Source organism: Physeter macrocephalus, chromosome 8, assembly GCF_002837175.3.
Source record: "Physeter macrocephalus isolate SW-GA chromosome 8, ASM283717v5, whole genome shotgun sequence".
In the NCBI taxonomy this organism is placed as follows: domain Eukaryota; kingdom Metazoa; phylum Chordata; class Mammalia; order Artiodactyla; family Physeteridae; genus Physeter; species Physeter macrocephalus.
Window position 1 is genome coordinate 144,718,981 of NC_041221.1, and position 18,886 is coordinate 144,737,866.

Sequence of the window (18,886 nt, forward strand, 5' to 3'; positions counted from 1 at the left end):
CTGCCATTTTTTTTTTTTTTTTTTTTTTTTTGCGGTATGCGAGCCTCTCACCGTTGTGGCCTCTCCCGTTGCGGAGCACAGGCTCCGGACGCACAGGTTCAGCGGCCATGGCTCACGGGCCCAGCCGCTCCGCGGCACGTGGGATCCTCCCGGACCGGGGCACGAACCCGCGCCCCCTGCATTGGCAGGCGGACTCCCAACCACTGCGCCACCAGGGAAGCCCCTGCTGCCATTTATTGAGTACTTATTTTTCATAAGGCCCTGAAATAAGCAGGGGGCGCTATGTAATTAAATCCTCATGAGTATCTTGCAAGGTAGACATTTTGGCTAATTTGCAGGTGATGACAAAGAGCTTCAGGGAGGTTAAGCGTCCTTTCTAAGGTCCCACGGGCTCTAATGGTAAAGTTAGCTCCTTGACCTGCATGTCCCCTACCCCAGTCTCTCCTCCTCACTCCTTCAGAAAGACCGGCCCTGCAGCCTGGAATGCTCTTTCCTGCCCCTTTCTTGATGACACTGGCACCGTCTCCCCCCGCCCCCGCCACCAATCTCAGCTTCAATGTCACCTCCCGGGCAAGGACTTCTCTGACCTCCCCATCCCCCCACCCCCTACCATCTCTCCCCTCTCTGATAGTTCATTCATAAGGAGTCTTCTTCTCAACATGATTAGATGTTTGTTCAGTGCCTGTTTCCATCTCTGAGGCAGGGGATTGCATCTGTCTTGTTTGCTGCTGGATTGTCAGCACCTAGAACAGAGTGTGGCACATTCAGGTGCTGAAACCTTGGTGAATGAATGACAGCCCATCCTCCCAGCCACCAGATCACCCTATGCTTTCCCAGGACTTCTCACAGAGGCCCTGACTCCTGGGCCTGAAGGGTCCCTCAGACCTTACCTCAATCCATCCCTGCATAATAGAAAAGGGAAACTGAGGCCCCGGAGAGGGAAAGGCACTTGTCAGGGCCCCATAGTGGTTAGACACACAGCTGAGCGAGGGGGCGGGTCCCGGTTCCAGGCCAAGGGCCGGGCACCAGTGGGTGGTCCCGACTGGCCCAGCTTTCTCTCTGTGGAGGGATAAAGTGAGGCAGGACAGCCCTGAAACGTGGCTGGTGGGAATTGCTGCCTAGAACAATGTGGCCGTCCTGGGGAGGAGGTGGAGAGCCTGCTGGCCTGGCTGGGAAGGAATCCAGCAGGGGCCTTGCTCGGTTTCCTCCCAGCACAGGGGGAAGTAAACACATTCCTCAGTCATGCAGGCACCTCCCGGCTGGCTCCAGCAGGTCCCTGGCCAGTGGTCTGCTGCCCTATGGAGGGCAGGCCTGAAGAAGGGGCATGACTCAGCCAGGGTCAGAGCAGTGTGTGGTGGCTGGTACCCTTTGCCAAGCTGCCTCCTGGCCCAGCGCACAAAGGTGAGAAGAGCATAGTGTCCCGCTCCCCTACCCCAGTCCTGCAGAAGCCTGGGGACAGCTGGGCTAGCTCCCAGACAGGCTGAGCCTCTCTGAGGATCAACATCTGCTCCCCTCCACCAGCCAGGACAGCAAGGAGGACACTGGGGACGCTTGACAAGGCAGGCATGGCCTGTTGTGAGTACCAGGTCCTGGCTCCCTACTGGACAGATGGGGAAACCTAGGCCCAGAAGGGCAGGGGCTTGCTCCAAGTGCCACAGCAAGGCCATGAGCAAGCCAAGACCAGAACCCAGGTCCTGTGGACAATGGTGTCACGTCACTGAAGTCATGACGGTGGCTGCTGCCTCCCAGCTCCCCCCGCCCCACCCCCCCTTCTCCCTTCAGCTCTGTCAGGCCCTCTGCACATGCTGATTCTCCTGCCCAGAATTCCCTCCGTGAACTCTCTTGACTGGGCAAACTCCTACCTGTACTTCAGAACCATTCAGCGCTTTCCTGTCACGCAGACCAGCTGCCCTGGGGGCGGGGTGGGCCCTGCAGCAGCAGCAGCTGTCCTCAGATGCCAGCACCAGGGTGCAACAGCAACAGCTGTGAAGCCTGGTTCTTGGTAGCGGCCAGGAATGATTCACAGGGAGTGGGAGGACAGGAAGGCTTGGATGTCACCCTGGGTACTAAGTGTGAGTGTAAGGAAAAAGAGCCTGGGACCCGGACTGGGAGAACTGGCCTGCTTCTCTCTTCAAGTTGTAGGATCTAGAGGATGCTTTTCAACCCCTCGGGAAGGTATCACTGAGGCTGAGACTCCTGGGTCTGGAACTGGAAACACAGGGCAGTTTTTAACTCTTCTGCCAGCTCCAGTTGATAGACAGTAGCTCTGGCGGGCACTGTGTTGAGGAGGATTCAGAGGAAGGGAGTATGGTGGTAGACCTGACATTTATTTGATACCCTTGGGCTGGGATATCTCTAAGGGGCCTCCCTCCCTGAGGAACATACTCCTGTGATCAGAATCAGCAGCTGTCCCAGCTCTGGCAGGGCCCCAGGACAGGCAACAGGGCCTTCGACCAACACACACACACACACACACACACACACACACACACACGAAAGGGGGGCCCTTCCCAGGCAAGTGGCTCTGGCTGTGGGCTCCAGCCCTCTCCCTTCTGCTGGCCCCAGATAAACATTCCTTCCAACTTTGCCCCCTGAGCTGCTGCTGGCTTATTCGGGCCAGATCAGCACAGCACAGACCTCGGCGGAGCATCAGGCTAAGCTGCTTCCTGCCTGTTGCTGGGAAGGGCTGAGGGTTCTGGGGTTACAGAAAGAGGGGAGGAGGGCTGGGAGGCTGAAGTCCAGTCCCTGAGCTTCAGCAGCCTTGGACATTGCCCTGAGAAGGAATTTCCTGTTGTTGCTTCCTTCTTCCTCATACGTGTAGCTCCAGTTTCTCCTCCAGAGCCCTAGCGTCTGGTCACCATTAGGAACTCAGAGGCCTCTTGTAGGTCAGAGAGCTGGGTTTGAAGTCCACCTTGCCGTATGGCCTTGGGCTGGTCTGTGCCTTAGTTTTCGCGTTTGTAAAATGGGGGAAATAACACCAAATTCACTCTGATAGGTGGTGGCTAAGGGATTTTACTGGGTTGAATAGTGTCCCCTTAAAATTTACATCCACGGAGGAATTTCCTGGTGGCCCAGTGGTTAGAAATCTGCTTCCATTGCAGGGGGCACAGGTTCAATCCCTGTTGCCTTAGGCAGGGAACTAAGGTCCGGCAAGCCGCATGGTGTGGCAAAAAAAAAAAAATTTACATCCACGGGAAGCTGTGAAGGTGACCTTATTTGGAAAAAGCGTCTTGGCAGATGTAATCCAGCTAAGATGAGGTCATAGTGGATTAGGGGGTGTCCCTAAATCTAATACAACTGGTGTCCTTAAGGGAAATTTGGACACAGAGACAAAACACAAATATCCACAGAGAGAAGGCTGTGTAAAGACCGAGGCAGAGATTGGAATGACGCTGCCACAAGCCAAGGAGTGCCAGAAGCTACCAGACGCTGGAAGAGGCAAGGAAGGGTTCTCCCCTAGGGCCTTTGGAAGGAACATGGCCCAAATGTCGCTTTGATGTTGGACTTCTGGCCTTAGGAGTTGTGAGAAAATAAATTCCTGTTGTTTCAAGCCTCTAGTCTGTGGTACTTTGTTACCGCAGCCCTAGGAAATGAATACAGGGATGTCTATCGCATGTTGTCTGCCACACAGTGGCCACTCAGTAGAGGGAACCCCCATGACGGCTCCAGGGGATGTTAGTGCTTCTCCTTCCTGCCTCCCAGCCCTGAATGCCTCCCTCCCCTTGGGCACAGGCTCTGCCACTGCCAGGCCTGGCCAGGAGGGCAGAAGCAGGACTAGACGTGTGGGGGCAGATGTCAGTCTCACCAGGGCTGGCTGACATCAGGCCCAGAAAAGACCAGTTGCCCCACAGCACAGAGGTCACAGGTGGGCAGGGTCCCCCAGTGGCCACTGAATTCTAGACTCTATGCTCCATGGGGGCAAGAGACAAATCCACTTGGTACCTTCAACACCCAGCACAGAGCCTGACATTTAGTAGCCCTTACTCTGTGCCAGTCCTTACTTTAATCCCTCGCAGCAACCCTGTCAGGTGCCATCATTGCCCCCGTTTTACAGCTGAGGAAACTGAGGCACAGGGAGTTTTTTTTTTTTCCAAAATCTTTAATTTTTTTTGAATTTTATTTTATTTATATTTTTATACAGCAGGTTCTTATTACTTATCTATTTTATACACATTAGTGTATATACGTCAATCCCAATCTCCCAATTCGTCACACCACCACCCCTGTCACTTTCTCCCCTTGGTGTCCATACGTTTGTTCTCTACATCTGTGTCTCTATTTCTGCCCTGCAAACCGGTTCATCTGTACCATTTTTCCAGGTTCCACATATATGCGTTAATATACGATATTTGTTCTTCTCTTTCTGACTTACTTCACTCTGTATGACAATCTCTAGATCCACCCACGTCTCTACAAATGACCCAATTTCGTTCCTTTTTATGGCTGAGTAATATTCCATCGTATGTATGTACCACATCTTCTTTATCCATTCGTCTGCTGATGGGCATTTAGGTTGCCTCCATGACCTGGCTATTGTAAATAGTGCTGCAGTGAACATTGGGGTGCATGTGTCTTTTTGAATTATGGTTTTCTCTGGATATATGCCCAGTAGTGGGATTGCTGGGTCACATGGTAGTTCTATTTTTAGTTTTTTGAGGAACCTCCATACTGTTCTCCATAGTGGCTGGATCAGTTTACATTCCCACCAACAGGAGGCACAGGGAGTTGACATGAGTTGCCCAAAGTCACACTGTTGGTAAGTGGCAAATCCAAGGGATCTGGATGGTGAGCCCAGGCTCTTATCTGATCATTATCAATGTTTATTGAAGTAATGCAAGGCTAAAACCAGGCTGCAACCCATGATGAATTCACACATGTCCTCTGAAGGCCCATTTCCCCACCCTCAAGAGATTTTACTAGACCCCGCAAGTGAGAGCAAGTGTCACCAGCAGGGTGCTCACCCACTATCTCACAGACCTGCCCTCTGGAGCCCACCCTGACAGCCCATCCCTTGGAGACTGAAAAACCCCTTTGGCCAGAAACAGATTCGGTGGGTTATAGGGACCTGATTATTGATAAACCAGCAAGCATGGCTTTTGCCCTCCCATAGCCTCACCAAAGGCGACTCCCAGAGCTGGTGTGTCAGCTGTAGGAATTGGGAGGTTGTCACTCTAGGGTGTATCATTAACCCCACGCAGCTTCTCTCCTCTCTCTCTCTGCACTTCTGTTTGTTGATCAGCTTCGGTTTTTGCCGTCCACTGTTCTCTCTGCCTTCAATTCACATTCCCCAAGAGGATCTACTTGGTGCAGTTAATTTTCCCACCAGGCTACCTCAAAGGCTGGTGAATCAGCCTATAGACTGGGTCCCCACCCATGGTCCAGTCGGCTACAACCAGGGAGGTAGGGGTCACGTGGGACCGACACGACTGCTTCTGCGAAGGAGGATGTGGGAGTGGCAGGCAGGCTGAGGCTGGCTTGGACAAGGTGCTACCTGATGGTTGTGCCCTCAACTGTCTCCTTCATGTCTCAGCTCCCTTTATAAACTGTAGAGCCCAGCTCCCTCTCATAGGCTGCCCCCAACTCCAGGAGGGACCTCTGAACTGACCCACAGACTAGAGCCAGGATGTTAATTTGGGGCAAACCCACCACTCTTTCCTTTCCAACCATGGCAGATATTACCAATGGATCATAGCATTACCTGTCTGCTGAGCTGAGCCCTGAATCAGACAAGAGTCAGAATCAACAGTGCTCTCTCCAGGAAGTCATTGCCAAGCAATTCCAGCTGACATGAAAGAACTAGACAGGATGGAAGATCTCTAGAGTTGCTTTGGGCGCTGGTGTGGCCTGCGTCTGAGTCAGCAGTCCTGCCTGAGCAGAACACGCAGCCCGGGAGGGGCCTGAAATCAGTGGTCAGGGGTCCCGGGTGAGATATTCTAATTACTGATAACCCTTAGGATATTGGCATCAGCCAGGCTTGTGAGGGGATGCCCAGGTCAAGGACAGGCTGGGGGTGAGACTCTGACTCACTGGCTCTGGGTTTGAATTTCTTCATCACCTGATCTCCTTTTGTCTCTGTCTCTCTGTGAGTCAAACAGGCATCATCCCCCACATCACACAAGTGCTCCTCAGCCAGCTCATTGAGACCTGCCCAGTGCTTTGAGAAGAGGCCAAAGCATCCACTCTGGGCAGCGGGGGGAGGGGAAAGTGGGCTGTCCCAAAGGCACAGGGACTGTCTGAGGAGGCACCCACCTTCTGTCTGGGGAGCACTCACTGTGTCAAATGGGGACCATGACGCTTTGGGAAATTGCAGGACTTCTCAGAACCTTAATATGTTCATGTCGTCTGTGCATGAATAAGAGCAGGACAGAGTGTGCAGGGCTTCCTCCAATTACTGGACTTATTTTCACAGCTGGACTACAGAGGAGTTAAAAAAAATTCACCCACCTGTGGAAGGAGACAGATAACAGAAATGAGGGAAGAGGGCTGGATATAAGGAGAGTGGGTCACAGTTAAAATGATCCTGAATGAAGAGCTAAGTCAGAGCGAGGACCCTCAGCTCCTGCAAATTTTTCCACTCAAGAGTGCAGACAGCCGATGCAGGGGAGCCGGGTTCGCGCCCCGGTCTGGGAGGATCCCACATGCCGCGGAGCGGCTGGGCCCGTGAGCCATGGCCGCTGAGCCTGCGCGTCCGGAGCCTGTGCTCCGCAATGGGAGAGGCCACAGCAGAGGGAGGCCCGCATACCACAAAAAAAAAAAAAAGAGTGCAGACAGGCCCAGGGCTACCAGATTTTCCAATTTTTCAACAGAAGTCAAAAATCCAGATTTTTATGTGAATTACTTTTACTTTTAAATTGTGGCAACTAATTCAGAAAATGCATTTTCACTTGCAGCATTTGATTTGTATGTGTGTTTAATATCCCTGGAGGAAGAATCCTAGCTTTTTCCCTCCAGTGTTTTCCACAAGCTTCCTTCACGATGAGGGCTGAAGACGTCAGCTCCGAGAAACCAAACTGTGGATTCTCGCACCCTTTGGCCAGAGCTCTGAGCTGTGCCAGGCTTTTGGGCTGCCACGTCACTGTGTTTCAATGCCCGTGAGGACCGGAGAGGCTTTCCCAGAGCCTTGCCCTGCTGGGTGCTCACACTATCCAGTGCCACCTGCTTCATCACCATAGAAACCAGGCAGTTCCTGACCAGCCTAGGGCATGGCTTCCCTTCTCTGTCTTTTTGGAGTCCTGAGTGACTAGCCAGGATACCCACACATACGCTTGTGGCAGTGGCTCCAGGAAGTGGCCTGGGAAGAGTGTGACGTGAGGCCAGCACAGGGAGTGCTGGTCAATTCAAACAGTTCATAGCATCTTCAATAAATCAAAGTGTGAGCCTAGCGCGCAGAGCAGGCCGACAAGTGTGGCTCTGGACAGGGCACTGTGGAACTAGCTTGGACCCACTGTGGAACCCAGTGCAGGAAACCTGCTTTAGAGAGACTGCCCAGTGCAGGGCTGGGCGAGCTGGGCTGGGGGCCAGATACCAGACACACCTCCAGGATGGGCAGACCCTTCCAGAAAGTCCATACCTGAAGGCATCAGAGGGTCTCAGGAGAGTCTGGTGGCAGGTATGCATACAGCATCAGGCAGCCAATGAGGAGCTTGCGACCACGGGGGGCCTCAGGGAGGCCTGGTCCTGGGAAGCTGGAGTGCTGGGTTGACCCTGGTCGTGGGAAGGCCTGAGTTACAGCCAGAGCTGTGTCCCTTCCCACGCCGGTCAGGGCTGTGGCCAGTGCACAGGGCAGGGTAGGGGTGGGGGAAGGGCACGAAGGGAGTGACACCTGCACCTGGTGAGGCAGCAGACATGTCAAAACAGCACGTCCCTCGACTGCCTTCTCTCCATGATGAGTCATGGCTGTGTCATCCCTTCCTTCCATCTTGTTCTTAACGTCATCTTTAAAAATTAATTGAAGTGGAGGCACTTTTGGAGAATGTGCGCAGGGGAGTGGCCCAGTGACACGTGGTGTGTGAGGATGGGAGAGCAGCGAGGGCTGAAGCGGTGAGCAAGTTCTTACACAAAGCTACGGGAGCATAAATTCCATCTCTGTCGGTTATGAGCTGTGTGATCTCGGGGAAGCCACCTGCCTCTCAGAGCCCCCATTTCCTCATCTGCAGAGTGGAAGAATAATAGTAGCTACCTCGTAGAGCTGTGAGGATTAAGTTGATAAAGTGTGTGGAAAACTTTGCCCCTGGCACCCAATAGTCATTCAAGTACCTACTGTCATTCAAGGTAGGAAAGAAAATCCAGAATTTTTTCACTGGAAAGGAACAATCAGTTAGTTTACATGTGGGGAGATAGAGGTCCAAAGAAGCAAAGGGTTCCAATGCGAGTCCAGGATGAGCCGAACCCAGAGCCCAGGTCATATGCCAAGTTCAGCCCCTCCCAACACACCCCATCTGGGGAACAAGCCAAACCCAGAAATGATGACTCCCAGAAAACCCCACTCTTTCTGGCACCCTGAGGGAAGCCTCTGCTTCACATCCAGCTGGCAGCCAAGTAGCTATTCAGAACCCCCAGTGCCGGCACAGCCCTGGCACTAAGGATGCACATCCGAGAATCGACAGGGGCCCCCCTTTTTCTCCCAGCCGCCTAATACAGAGCCTCCAAACACTGGCTCTCCCAGTCAACTCACTCAAGTTCACCCAAGGAACTGTGGCAGAGCCAGGCGGGAACCCAGGCCTGGCAGCTCGCTGCCCCATGCTCTACCTCTCTGTACAGGACACAGGACACCTTTTTCCCTCTGCACCATGTTTATTCTCAGGATTGGTTCAGGGTCATTCCTATAACAATTATGAGAACAACCAATAACACTGTGCCCTTACTGTTTCCAGGGGCTGTGCTAAGTGAGGGTTTTTTGTTTTGGGTTTTTTAAAAAATATTTATTTATTTATTTTGCTGTGCCAGGTCTTAGTTGCAGCGTGCAGGATCTTTTAGTTGTGGCATGAGGGATCTAGTTCCCCAACCAGGGATTGAACCCGGGCCCCCTGCATTGGGAGCACGTAGTGTTAGCCACTGGACCACCAGGGAAGTCCCGTGAGGGTTTTTTTTTTTAATTGCCAATACTTTATAAGGTAAGGCCATAACATTATTATTTCCATTTTACAGATGGGGAAACTGAGGCCAAGTGCGGTCAGACCAACTTCCCCCAGCCAATGAATGAAGAAAACAGAGTTTAAACTCAGGGGCACCTGTTCCCTCTTCACCACTTCTCCACAACCTCCAGGCATGGCGACCCTTTCCTTTCCTGGCTGGGCCCTTGCTGTCCTGCTCTGTGGCCTTGGCAGGGTCTTCACCTCCACCAGAGGTCCGTTCACGACTTTGAAGAGTAAAGAGAGGAAAGGTGGGCACAGGCTGTTCTGGTGGCCCCTGCATCCTCAAGCCAGACCCTCCTGCTGTGTGTGTAAGGCGCTCCCCCTCCACCCTGAAGCCTCTGGCCTGTGTTGGCAGCTCCTTTCCCCAGCCACTGACTTCCATCTTTCGGCCTTAAGAACGGGAGGGGGGACTTCCCTGTGGCGCAGTGGTTAAGAATCCGCCTGCCAATGCAGGGGACACAGGTTCAATCCCTGGTCTGGGAAGATCCCACATGCTGCAGAGCAACTAAGCTCGTGAGCCACAACTACTGAAGCCCACGCACCTTAGAGCCCGTGCTCCGCCACAAGAGAAGCCACCACAATGAGAAGCCTGCGCGCCGCAATGAAGAGTAACCCCTGCTCGCCGCAACTAGAGAAAGCCGGCGCGCAGCAATGAAGACCCAACTTAGCCAAAAATAAATAAATAAATAAATAAATATATATATATATATATATATATATATTTTAAAAAGGGAAAGAACGGGAAGGAACAGAGAGAAGCCACCAGGCTGAGCTTGGGGGTGAAACTTCCTGCTGGTATAGGAGTGGACGCCCATTTGTGGGGAGAGGGGGCACCTGGCCAGCTGTCAGGGAACAAACAGCCACTCGGGAACTCTGCTGGTCCCACCTCAGTTCCTCCATCATCCCAACCCTCTCTAAAGCCCCGGCAGGGTCAAGCCTCAGTCTGTAATGTGTGGATAAAAACAGTACCCACCTGTGATAGTTTGTTAGCGTTATTGTAACGAGGTACCACAAATTGGGCGGCTTAGATAACAAAAGTGTATTTCTGGAGGCTGGGAGTCTGAAATCAAGGTGTCAGCAGGGTTGGTTCCTTCTGAGGACTGTAGGGGAGAATTGGATCCAGGCCTCTCCCTTAGCTCCTGGGGGTTTTCTGGGAGTCTTTGGCATTCCTTGGTTTTTAGATTCATCACCCCGATCTCTGCTTTCATCTGCACATGACCTTCTCCCTGTGTGCAAGTCTCTGTGTCCAAATTTCCCCTTTTTATAAGGACACTGCTCGTACTGGATGAGGGGGCCCACGCTATGATTTCATCTTAACTTCATCATCTGCAATGACTCTGTTTTCAAAAAAGGTCACATGCCCGGGTACTGGGGGTTAGGACTTCAACATCTTTTTGAGGAAGACACAATTCAACCCACAGCACCACCTCACGGAATCGCTGAGTGGATTAAATGAGCTGAGACATGAAGCGCCTGCCACAGAATCATCATTCAACAAATGCTCATTATTGTCATATTGTTATATGCTGCACAGTGGCTGCCAGAGTGCTGCAGCATGTGCTGCGGGGCGACTGCCACAGAGACGGTGCAAGTGTACCCCTGGAATGTGGCTCGAGAATTTCACTGCAAGGACGACCTTAAGGGTGGAGGGGCTCAGCGCCTTCTGATGGCACTGAGATCTCTCCCCATCAAGGACAGCGATGATTCTGACAACGCTCCGAGTCCTACTTCATCTGTGACCGGGAGACAGTCAATTGTTGCCCATGTCAAATACTATTGCAGTTGTTATCAGTCCTTCATGATGGTTCCTAGGTCATCACGGATGGTGGGTGGGGTGACTAAGTGCTCCCAAGGTACCCTTGACAAAGCCACGGCATGTGCCATGTCTCTGTGTTATGGACAGGCTGGAAGCCCCAGGGGCTGTCATGGGGTGACACCAGGAATACCACCATGTGCCCAGGCCTCCTTCGTGTGTGGCCGTGTTGGTGGGGACCGCAGCTCCCTAGCTGGGAGGCAACAGCCAGCCCCTCATGGGTGGTTGTGAGCCGCTCAGGCATCTATCTCCATGGAGGGGTCGGGGGCAGATTGAATCTCAGATTGGTGCCTGCCTCCTGCACTTAAGCTACCTCTTCACTCAGCGCTTTGTGAAGCTCAAGTTCAAAGTGTGGCAGGAAAGACCTGATAATGAATCTTAGCCACTGAGGATACAAAGCTTTCATTATGGTGCTTGTAAATGTATATGTGTGCTTCCTCGTGTTTCTTCTGGTTTCCAGTTGCTTCCCTGTGCCCATTTATAAAAGTGCTTTGAAAGTTGAGGAACTTGAGGCCTGAGCAGGCAGCCCAGTAGGGGTCAGGGGAGATGGCCAGGAAATAGCTATGGATTGGCCTGTGGGGCAGAGATCCTGATAAAGACAATTCTGGAAGAGTGTCTGGTGGTATAAGCTGTAATAAGAATAACTAGCATTTATCAAGCGTCTACCATGCCCTGAGCACCACACGCATGCGTCATTATCTTTAATCTTCACAGCAATGACACACAGCCAGTAGTTTAACTATATTTGCATTTTACAGATGAAGAAAAGAAACAAAGGGTTAGGGACTTGCCCAAGGTCACATTGCCAAGAAATGACATTGAGCAATTTGAACCCAAGCCCGATTCCAAGGCCTGAGCCCTTGCCCACGATGCTGTTCTGCCTTCCACGGGCTCTGATGAGGTCCCCAAGTCTGGAGCAGAGCAACCGAGTCTCTCTGTAGCCTATGTACCCACGGAAAGCCAGAGACCAGACGGCTGAGCGAGTGTGCGGCGGCTCCCCATGTCCCTTGTGAGGCCGATGAAAGAACTGGTCCAGATCATGTAATCCACACTCAAGAAGATGTGAAGAGGACTATAAACAGCAATAAAAAAGAACAAACTCCTGTGACACCGGACCATCAGGGAAACCTCACAGATACAATGCTGGATGCAAAAGCGCCCATACTGTATGGTACTGTCAGGAGGGTAGGGACATCTGGGGATGCCTCTTGGGATGAAACGGCTCAGATCTTGAATTGTGTGGTGGTTACCCAGGTGTGCATATATGTAAAAAGTCACCAAGCGGCATGCTTCAGATCTGTGCCTTTTATGGTCCCTCCAATAAATTAAAACGGTGTAAAAAACAAAACAAAAAAAAACCTGCAGAAAATTCAGTCAAGAGTGACCATTGGTGGATTAAGCTCTCCCTAAAAAAAGAAGTGTGTTTGGATGAGGTCGGGGGAGAAGGTGATTGCACCTGGTGGTTTTATCAGCCAAGATCCTGATCCACAGCTTGGCCCCTTCTCTCTTACAAAAGTCCACATCTGGCGCTTTTCAGGATTTCCATAGCTGGGAGGGAACGTCCCCTGCCTGGGAGGGCAAAATAGCATATATTGCTCTCTTAATTCATTTACGCATCCCCTCATTCATCCCTTCAGCGTTCAAAGGCATTTGTGGGGGCCTGCTGTGTGCTGAGCACAGCACTGCATCCCAGGGATACAGCAGGGAACAGAACATCTGCTCTCCTGTTGCTATCATCCTAGCTGGGACTGAGATGACTGTCACTTTAAAATAAGTAAAGTAGCCAGTATGTTAGCTGGAGAAAAATAAAACAGGGAGAGGAGTGAGGAATGAAGGGCAGGCTGCATCTGCCAAGAGAATAGTCCCGGAAGGCCTTCTCCCTGAGAAGCTGACATCTCAGCAGAGGTGGGAAGGAGGGCTCTGGGGACGGTGCAAATGCCCCAGATGGCTGGGCGCAGGCCTGGCAGTGGGGGGTCAGGGTGGAGGGGAGATTAGATTAGGTCGGGGAGAGCCACACAGATAAGGTCAGGGAAGTGATGGAGGGCCCGGCAAGGGTAGGGCTTGTGTAGATTTTGGGCCTTACCCAGACTGAGGCAGGGCTCTGATCGGAGGGCTGACATGACCTGGCAGGATATTTGTAAAGGGGAACTAGGCTGTTGCTGCTGCACTGGGAGGACACTGCAGGAGGACCACGGACAGGCAAGTCCTGAGGCTCACTCACGGCACTGCGTCTCTGCTCTTCTACCCCGGCTTCTCCAGTGGACTGTGGCCTCCATCCAGGGCGGTGGAGAGAAGGGGAAGGGACTTCTCCCTGTGCGTGGAGCCTCCCCATGTGTGCAGGCTACCAGGACAGGCTGCAAGCGGGTGAGGAGCGGCCCCAAGCCTCTCTGCACAGGGAGGGTGAAGGGTTTTCGAGAATGCAGAATGCAGGCATGGGCTGTTTCCTTGTGATTATTCTGGAGGCTTTCCAAGGAGGCAAAGTTTGCCTGGCAAGGTTTATCAGAAGTTCCTGACCGTAGCCAGAGAGGGAGAGAGGAGGTGGAGACTGAGACCACGGCAGGCAGGGCGGCACCCTCCTCTCCTGCTCTGAGAACTGCTGCCAGCTGGGGGGTGGGGAGGTGCCTTTTTATAGGGAGAGGCTGGAGTGGAGGAAGGGAGGAGACCCTGAATTCGTAGGCCCGCCTCACCCACCCCCTGCTGTGTGGCTTGTGCACATCAAGCTCCCACTCTGGCCGGTTCTCCCTCCTTCAAAAATACAGGGAGGGGCCAGAGGCTCCTGCTTGTCCTTCACCCTACACCTTATACAGAGAGCCCACTGATCGCCTGGTCAATACACTGGGCCTGGGCCTCCAGGAGCTCAGACCCAGAGTCTCCTAGAGCTGAACCTTGGTCACCCAGTGGCTTCTTACCTCTCCCAGGGGTGACATGTGAAGCTGATACCTGCTTGTGGGTGTGTCCCAGGTATGCTGATGTCTTGCCTTGTCCTCATTGCCTGTGTCATCTCCCCAAGGAAATGTGCCAAAACTTGCACTTGAAAACACAGTACCGGTCTGCCTTCCCGTGTTTTGAAGGCACACCTACCCCCTGCAGACACATTCACAGTGCCCTGTGGCCTAAAGAGTAGAAGTCTGTCTCTGTAAACTGGTCTTCCAGACACCCCCAGTTGAGGCACTTTCCTCCACTCCTCCTCCCCCCAACCCCCCCACTCAGCCCCTTGAATCTCTGTTGCCTCCTCGACTCTCAGGAAGACATCACTTTCCAGCCTCAGGTCCTTGATTCAGCATTAAAAAAAAAAAAAAATTTATTTATTTATTTGTTTATTTTTTGGCTGCATTGGGTCTTCGTTGCTGCGTGTGGGCTTTCTCTAGTTGCAGCGAGCGGGGATACTCTTCGTTGCGGTGCGCGGGCTTCTCATTGCAGTGGCTTCTCTTGTTGTGGAGCACGGGCTCTAGGCACGCGGGCTTCAGTAGTTGTGGCACGTGGCTCAGTAGTTGTGGCTCGCGGGCTCTAGAGCACAGGCTCTGTAGTTGTGGTTTACTGGCTTAGTTGCTCTGTGGCATATGGGATCTTCCCGGACCAGGGCTCAAACCCGTGTCCCCTGTATTGGCAGGCTGATTCTTAACCACTGCGCCACCAGGGAAGTCCCCCTTGATTCAGCTTTGCCTGGAAGGTCTCCAACTCCATCGGCTAGACATTTGCAGAGAGAGACCTTTATACTGGTGTGTTTTACAAAATATTATTGAATTCTCATTAAAACCCCAGGGGACAGGTATCATCCCCTCCTTTAGAGCTGAGAGATTGAGGGATTTGCCTAAAGTCACACAGCCAGGAGGTGGTGGGGCCAGAAGCCATACTCAGATCCCCTGAGACTCCAGCGCTGAGCCCCTGACCACTCACACTGCTTTTCCCAGCTCCTGTCTACAGGTGGGTCTCTGCTCTGGACGGACTACAGTTGTCTGTGGATAGTGTGGGCCATGGTTGTCCAGCACATCCTCTTTTTCTTGCTCCACTGGGAGCATTTCCTATCACCCACCTCAGGACTGGGAGTGCAGGCTCTTCTGGGCAGCCACCCTGGGGCAGGACTGGCTCTCCCAGGTGTCTCCAGCATCCCCTGCAATAGGCAGGTAGGCTAACTGCTGCCCAGACATGCAGCTACCATGACTCACCCACACCCGCCCCAAGAAGAGCTGTGGAAACCAGCTGGGTGCATCCGAGCTGGCAAGGCAGCCCATCCGTCCACCCTCCCCGCCAGCCCAGGCCTCAGCAATTCGATTCTTGCTTTTCCCACTTGGATGATAGGCTTAAGGAGATAATGCTTTAACTCTCTGGATCTGACCACCAGTTGGATCTCCATCTTCCTCCATCAAAATCCACATAATCCATTTCCCTGAGATCATGAGAAAGATTTTCTTGTGAACTGGGCCTCAAATTCTGGGGAATATCTTCCTCTTGGATACCAATAATGGCTGTTAACATTCTTCAACAGCTGACTGTACGCTTGGCACTGTTCTAAACATAGCAAAACTTTTGCCTTTCCCTTGATCCTAGGTAGGAGAACAGGGCAAAACCTGTATCCAATTGCTTAGATGCAGTAACTGAGTGTCGGGGTGAGGAAGGAGCTAAACAGGGTCACTGTTTGTGACAGAGTGAAGTCGTGTAACTTTGGTCTTCCATCTTCTGTCTCCACTAGCTTCCGTGCTATTCCCAAGGCATCAAGCCACCTTCCAGCAGCATGGAGGATTCTGTTTCAGAGCAAAGGTTAACCCAGGAGGAAGTTACCAATGTACACAGCTTTGATGTTATGACTCCATCTTTATTAGAAATGGGAGCAAGCCAAGGAGAGGGCCCGGGTGAAACCTGAGATAATGAATGTGGTCAGAAACAGGCACGGATCCAAGTAGGCCCTGGTACAAAAGCAAAGTTAATGCCCTGAACTAAAATGCTAACGGAGGCAAAATGGGGCCAGCAGCACACAATTTTCTAGAGTGGTTTAGTGAATTGAGTAGAGCGTGCTAGTTCCCTACATTGTTAAGAGCAGACTGTAAATGGCTCAGAAAGCTGACACTGAAAGCTTTCAGCAAACTTGTCTTTTAAAAAGCACATCATTTCGAACCCAGGAGGTGAATGTAGCAGGCCAGCTTTCAGAGGCTATCTCTTTGTTGACGTTGTTTTTAAGAGCGGCACCATCATTTTAGATCAGAGTTGATTTGCTAATTACACCTGGTGAATCTTTGTCCTGCAGAGACAGTCAGCTCAGGAAGAGGGGTTGCTAAGAGTGGGAGGAAGAATACAATCCTGATACTCAGCTCAAGGGAGTTTCAGGCACCAGATCCAGAGATTCAAACCTGGAGAGGGAAAGGAGTGAGAGCTAGAAGAAAACTATCAGTGGCCACCCCTTGTGGGCTTAGGAGCCTGAGGCCTTGAGGTTAGCCCTGCCCAACAAGCTTCTACTCTCATGGGCCTCCAACCAGTGGGCACATTGTAAAACTGCTCTTCCTTGTTCTAGGAGCTCCTTTAGGGAAACAGCCTTAGAGAAAAGAGGTTGCCATGGTGCAACACTGAAGGAAGTTCTAATGGAGTTGTTCGCTGATTTTTAGTAAAAGATCTCTTAAGTGGCATATATCTTGAAAAGAATGCAAAGAATTGAGTGACATTGCAATAACAAAACTTCTTCCGTTTCATATAATTTTGTGAAGACTTCTTATACATGAATTAAAATGAAAAATAGGGATAGTATTGATGGTGATTCCTGTCTCAATCTAAAAATAAATTAACATTTATCAATTTATACATGAACATGTATTACAGAATTCCATCTCATTAAATAAAATTGAACTCTGTATTCAAATTGTTATCAAAATTTGTAATGCAGTTATGTAGCTTTGATCAATTAGGTGTAATAACTGTAATGGCAACTCTAACCAGAAGAGTAACACTTCAAGGTTTATGGTCACAAGAAGTTAAAAATTAAAATTGAAATTAAGTGCATATTTTTGTTTCAAAGAAACACAACATGGCAATCCTTAGAAGACAGTAAGGCGTGAAAATGAATTGCATGTATGATTAAATCCTGTGTGGAAAGTGGAATGGAAATAGGAGTTCAGAGAAAAAGGAATGATGTAAAATGTCTGACTGGAATTTGTCCATGTGTTTTTTTCAAAGGACAACAGTGAGCAGAGTTGCTCTGGAAGAGTGTGGGCCCCAGTTCCTCACTAAGTGCCACAGCTTCCTAGAGCTGTTTGAACTGAACAAGTGGGCATGTTGGAGGAGAAAGTGGAAGGCATTTCTAGCACAGAGAAGTATGTGAAGGCATGACAGCACATTGAGTCCTGGAAACTGCAAGTGTATCTGCAGTGTAAGGTGTTGGGATAGAGACTGGGGCTGGGGATAGAAGCCAAGAGATGAGGTTGAATAGCTTGGTAAGCAGGGGACAGATCATGGACTTTGGTCATTATCCTGAAAGTAACTGGGGAAACGGGTGGCACATTCAGGAAGAAGGATGCAGAGAATGGACTGGAGAAGTTACACTCAAGGTAAGGAGACTGTATCAGAGGCTACTGCAAGAGTACAGAGGAGAGATGATAAAGGCCAAATTTAGGCAAAACCACTGAGGAGAGTGAGGAGATGGTCTTGATAGATGAGTCAAGGATGGCTCCCAGGTATTCTGCTTGGGAGTTTCCATTCATCAAGAGATAATTATAGGAGGAAGAACAGGTTTAAGGAGGCAAAATTTGTAGGTTCATTTGTAGACATGATGAGCCAACCTTGACACTAGCTAGCCATGGCAAAGCATGGATCTTCAACCTTAGATTGCACAAAAGCCACAGGTGAGAGTTTATCACACACTATGTGTGGCAAATCACTAGGCACACAATGTTACCAAAGTAACAAGCCACCTTCACTGGGGGCTCTGAAGCCCACTATTAAACAGGCCCAAGTAAGTTTTCATCTTTCACCATCTTCTGGAAAGAAGGGATGGCAGGTTCTTGAACATTAGACAAACATTAAGAAAGAACTTAAGTTTTCAAGTCTGCTTGAAGGGTCAGCACGGTTTGGAGAAAGAATAAGAATTAAAATTGTCAGATTTAAGCAGGCCTGCAACACTGACCCTTTGAAAACATCCTTAAACACCACACACACACACACACACACACACACACACACACACACACACACACACACACACACGCCCAAGATCAAGTATGGGTAAAATTCCTTTTACAGTTAGGGAGATTATAATTCTATTTTCAAGAAGCTTAGTCTGGAGAGCTTTTCCTGGTCTCTTTTGGGAGTAGTATTGATTAATGGTGGTCATTTAAAAGCTTTGAATCTAAAATCATCAGCAGGTAGGCAAATTTTTTTTTTTTTTTTAATGTCCAAGATAGATGTGGCCTGGCAACAGATCTTGGAAAAAGAGATACTGTAGTGTTTTGTGTTTTTTTTAAATAAATTTATTTATTTATTTTTGGCTGCGTCGGGTTTTCATTGCTGCGCACAGACTTTCTCTAGTTGCGGCGAGCGGGGGTTACTCTTTGTTGTGGTGCACGGGCTTCTTATTGCAGTGGCTTCTCTTGTTCTAGAGCACAGGCTTTAGGAATGCAGGCTTCAGTAGCTGTGGCACGCGGGCTCAGTAGCTGTGGCTCGCGGGCTCTAGAGCTAAGGCTCAGTAGTTGTGGCACATGGGTTTGTTGCTCCACGGCATGTAGGATCCTCCCGGACCAGGGCTTGAACCCGTGTCCCCTGCATTGGCAGGCGGATTCTTAACCACTGTGCCACCAGGGAAGCCCGATAATGTGATTTTAATCGACCACAAATCCAATGGATCATCAGCATTCTACTGCTGAAAGCAAGCTAATACTATCCTGGTCTGCATTAATATTCAACAGCGGTTTTACTGATCATCTTCTTGTACTAGACTAGGAATACAAGGGAAAAAAAC

General features: G+C 50.8%; 1 long non-coding RNA gene across 1 annotated transcript; it reads right to left on the reverse strand.

The window, feature by feature from the left end:
- Positions 1-621: 621 nt before the first annotated feature.
- LOC129392353 (uncharacterized) lies at positions 622-7,764 on the reverse strand. Its single transcript, XR_008618144.1, has 3 exons — positions 7,571-7,764; positions 1,863-6,444; positions 622-743 (listed from the first exon to the last, which is right to left on the reverse strand). It is a non-coding gene; the product is annotated as an uncharacterized lncRNA (long non-coding RNA).
- Between the last annotated feature and the right edge of the window lie 11,122 nt (positions 7,765-18,886).